Source organism: Eumetopias jubatus, unplaced genomic scaffold (assembly GCF_037043125.1).
Source record: "Eumetopias jubatus isolate StellerSeaLion01/CBP00866 unplaced genomic scaffold, mEumJub1_p1.0 scaffold_9, whole genome shotgun sequence".
Lineage (NCBI taxonomy): Eukaryota > Metazoa > Chordata > Mammalia > Carnivora > Otariidae > Eumetopias > Eumetopias jubatus.
The window spans coordinates 113,801,667-113,806,765 of NW_028274815.1; the positions used below are offsets into that span (position 1 = coordinate 113,801,667).

General features: G+C 37.3%; 1 pseudogene; it reads left to right on the plus strand.

The window, feature by feature from the left end:
• The first annotated feature begins 3,337 nt into the window (after positions 1-3,337).
• Positions 3,338-4,742, plus strand: LOC114220582 (E3 ubiquitin-protein ligase RNF14-like; annotated as a pseudogene).
• The last annotated feature ends 357 nt before the right edge of the window (positions 4,743-5,099 follow it).

Here is a 5,099-nt window from a genome sequence, read left to right on the forward strand (position 1 = left end):
TATAAAAAACAGGATGTGAGAGTGAGCTCAGTGTAAGTAGCAATGCAAATTGGATATCCCCTGTTTGCTAAAAGTAAACTGTAGTTCAGTTTAAGTATTTTCATTATTCCATTTACCCCTTCATTAGACTGTCCATAAAAATTCATTATTTCCTTAGTTGTGTCATTGAAATTTAAAATATACATCATTGAGCTATTAAAATATAATATAAATTAGGAAGTTTACCACTTCTTGGACAATGTAAGAGCTTTATGACAAGTTAACCCATATATTCCCCTTCCAAATTATACCTTGTTTCTGTCATGTTTTTACAGTTTAAAAACATGTGATATTAATATTACTGTTTTATATACCTATCATTCATGGGGTTCCTGGCTGGCTCAGTCCATAGAGCGTGTGACTCTTGATCTCTGGGTTGTAAGTTTGAGCCCCACGTTGGGTGTAGAGATTACTTAAAAATAAAATCTTAGCAGCACCTGTGTGGCTCATTCAGTTAAGCATCTGCCTTCAGTTCAGGTCATGATCTCAGGGTCCTGGGATCGAGCCCCGCGTTGGCTCCCTGCTCAGCAGGGAGTCTGTTTCTCCCTCTCTCTCTGCCCCTCCTGCCCTGCTTGTGCTCTCTCTCGCTCACTCTCTCAAATAAATAAATAAAATCTTTTTTTAATCTTAAAAAAAAAAAGAACTACAACAGACCTATCATTCATTCAGATTTGCTCACAACTTTTTCAATGAACTATCTTGTGGAATTATCTTTACTACATTCAGTAAACAATCAGAAGTGTACAATACAGGAATTATCCCAAGGTGAACACACAGTGAAACCCCCATTTAGGTTAAGAAATATGATATTATTTCCAACTCAGAAGCCCTGATTTTGTTCCTACCCTGTCACTATCCACACACCCTCACCAAAGTTAACCACACTCCCAAATTTAATTCTGTCATAGATACCCTAATTGGTTTTGCCTGTTTTTAAACTTGACATAAATGGAATCATACATAAGTATGCTTTTTGTGTCTGGCTCATCATTATGTTTGTAAGATTCATGTGGTGATAAGCATTGGATTTTTTTCCAGTTCAGAGTCATTTATGAATATTACTACTATGAATACTACTATTCTTATTCATGTTTTTTATGCACATATATAGGCATTTCTGTTGGAGAAATTGATAGGTCATAGATATGCATGTGATAACCTTTTGTAGCTACAGTCAAATAGTTTCCCAAAGTGGTTGTACCATTTTGTTGTACCACAGCCCACCGATCTTTGCTATTGTCAGTCTTTATTAATTTTAGCCATTCTGGTGTTCATGTGTAATGGTAGCTCATTGTGGTTTTAATTTGCATTTTTAATAACCATTGTGATTGCGAGCCTTTTCTTATGATTATTGGTCATTTGGCTATTTTTGTTTTGTGAAATGTCTGCTCAAGACTTTGCCTTTCGTTTCTCTTGCATTGTGGTCTGAATTTTTCTTAATGATTTGTAAGAAATTCTTACATAGTCTAGATACAATATCTTTGTTGGTTATATGTTCTACAAAAAATGGGGTGTCTGGGTGGCTCAGTCGGTTAAGCTTCTGCCTTCAGCTCAGGTCATGATCTCAGGGTCCTAGGATTGAGCCCCATGTCACCCTGCTCAGCAGGGAGTCTGAATCTCCCTCTCCCTCTGCCTCTCCCCAACCCCCTGCTCGTGCACGTGTGCTCTCTCTCTCTCAAAATAAATAAATAAAATCCTTAAAATAAATAAAAATAAAAATAGCTTCCACAACTTTATGGCTTTTATTTTCTCTGTCTTACTGACATTTTTTGTTCAATAAGTGTTCCTAATTTTAATGAGGTCAAATTTGTCTCTTTTCCTTTACAGTTAGTATATTCTATGTCCTGTTCAAAAATCTTCACTTATGCTAAGGTCATAAGCATATTCTCCTATGTTCCTTCTAGAAACTTAGTAAGAAGTTTGTACATTCTTATTAACATCTATAATCCATATGGAATTAATTTTAGTGGATGGTGTGAGAGGCTAAGTTTCATTTTTTTCTATATGGATATCCAAAGCACAATTTATTGAAAACACTGTCCTTTCTTCTTCACTCTGTTGTGCCACTTTCTCAGAAATCAACTAGCTATGGATGACTAGATCTATTTCTGTACTGTTTCATTTCCTTTGTGTATTTTTGCCTCAACATCACACTTTCCGAATTACTATAGCTTTGTAATAAATCTTAAAATATTGAAATTTAAATCCTACAACTTAGTTCTTCAAGATTATCTTGATTATTCTTTGCCCATTTATGTCTATAAATCTTTGAATCAGAATTTTCACAAAGAGAAAATACAGGGGATTTTGATTGTGATCACACTGAATCTACAGATCAATTTGGAGAATATAGATATCATGTAGGAGGTAAAGTCCTCCATCTGTTTCACTCTTCTTGAATTTATCTCAATTTCTTAGTTTCCAATGTAGAAATCTTGAATTTCTCTGGATTTGTTCCTAGTTACTTGATGTTTTTTATTCCACTATAAATGTGTCTTTTCTTTTACCTTTATTCTCTCTTTCTCTCTCTCTCTCTCTCTCTCTTTTTTGCAGAATTTTATGTGTCGGTGCATTTATTTAAATAATTTTTCTCAAAAAGGGAGAAAATACCTTAAGTAGTCCTAATGTCTTTTCCCCCCAGCTTTATTGAGATAAAATTAACATGTAACATTGTGTAAGTTTGAGGTGTATAATGTGTTGATTTGATACACTTATATATTGCAAAATGATTACCACTGTAGCATTAGCTAATGCCTCCATCATGTCACATAATTACCATTTCCTTTTTGTGGTAACATTTAAGATCTACTCCCTTGGCTACTTTTAATTATACAATACTGTATTGTTAACTTTAATCACCATGCTGTACGTGAGATCTCCATAACTTATTCATCTTATAACCGGGAGTTTGCACCCTTTGCCCACTGTCTCTCCATTTCACCCCACCCACCCACAGCCCCTGGCAACCACCATTCTACCCTCTGTTTCTACTGGATAATCTAACTTCATTTTCCAATTGTTGTTAACCTGGTATCCAGAAAAGTTAATAAACTTTCTTATTAATTCTAATAGTTTACTTGTAGATTCTTTCTAATTTTCTACAAAGACATGTAGATGGGCGTTAATTCCTACCTTCCAGGATTGTTGTTAGGATAACCAGGATAATGATGATGATTGCTAACAATTAATGAGCATCTACTATTTTTCAGGAGTTGTTCTCCTTTCAAAAGAACAACTTTCAAAAATGAACCAAAATGCAGACTATAGTGTTAGATTGTCCTCAGCTTCTCAGATGTAAATGTAGTCAGAAGACCCAGAAGCTCAGGAGGATGAATTGCAGGCCCTGGTGAGTATTTATGATGGAGATGCATTTGAAATAACAAGAGTCTGTCCAAGGTGGAGAAACCAGGATCTATTTGCACTTTTCACAAAATTTCAAGGTATTTTTGAGTGCTGTCTACTCCTGCAACCACTTAGACAACCTACAGGAAGACCACCATGGCAGCATGGTCCTGTTTACTTGGATGCAATTTCTTAAGGAAGAGATCCTAGCTGACTACTGTCTCTTTTGACCTCAAGATGGGGTTCTCAGAAAAAGGTGCAGAGAAGGATGGCTCAAGCCTCTACCACCGAGCTAGATTTTGCAGGATCTGATAGACCTGATGTACACAAGAAGAAGTTGTGGATGAGACCCATGGAGGATGTGGAATCTGGTTGAGTCTGGTCCAGGAAATCTTGGACTCTGATCAAGCTCAGCAGATAATATGCTTTTAAAAGTAAATTGCTCCTGTGCAATAACTGTTTCTGTGAGGTGGGTAGTGAATGAGAGAATGCATGTACTTTTTGGAGTACATACTGCAAAGCTTGTCTGAAGGACGGCTTTCAGATCCAGATCAGAGATGGCCAAGTTCAATGCTTCAACTGCCCAGAACCCAAATGCCCTTTGGTGGCCACTCTTGGTCGGGTCAAAGAACTAGTGGAAGCAGAGTTATTTACCCATTATGATTGCCTTCCCCTCCAGCCAACTTGGACCTGATGGCCAATGTGATGTACTGCCCCTGCTCACGTGGCCAGCGGCCTGATATGCGGGAACCCAGCTGTACAATGGACATCTGCTCTGGCTGCAACTTTTCCTTCTATACCTCGTGCAGACTGACCTACCTTAGGGTCTCTCCATGTAAAATGACTGCAGAAAAATTAATTAGTTTTATGAAATGAGTACTTGCAAGCAGATGAGGCCTATAAGAGACTTTTGGGGGGCGCCTGGGTGGCTCAGTTGGTTAAGCGACTGCCTTCAACTCAGGTCATAATCCTGGAGTCCCGGGATCTAGTGCTACATCGGACACCCTGCCCAGCAGGGAGTCTGCTTCTCCCTCTGACTCTCCTCCCTCTCACGCTCCCTCTATCTCATATAAATAAATAAAAATCTTTAAAAATAAAATTTAAAAAAGACTTTTGGAAAGCACTGGAAGAGATGGAAAGTAAGAAGTGACTAGGAAAGAACTCAAAACGCTGCTCATGTTGTGGGAATCCCATGGAGAAATTAGATGGATGTAACAAGAGGGCATGTCCTGACTATATGCAATATTTCTGCTGGATTGGGTTCTCTCTCTAGAGAAAACCCTTATAAACACCTTACTCATCCTTCTTCCCCATGTTTTCACTGGTTTTTCCAGGCTGTGGATGTTAATGGAGATATTTGAGAAGATGAGATTGAAGACTAGTTACCTCTTCCTGCTCAAGATATGGAAGTGGAATGGTTTGCCTTAATTTCGTTAAATACACAGAGAAACTTTGTAGAATTTTTAGGGTACTGTTCATTCACTCTTCCTATGTAAAAGATATGGATGAGCAAGGTTTATATTTTCATACAATACTACTTATTTAGACACATTCATACATTTTTCAATGAGCATAGTTGGGAAAATTATAAGCCAAAGTTTCAGAAAATAAAAACTAGATATTAAACATAAATATTGCAATGTGTCCAAAGCTCTGAATAGCCTAATATTAAATATTTATTGGTTGAAGGAGAGTGGGAAATACAGGCTTCCAGTTAT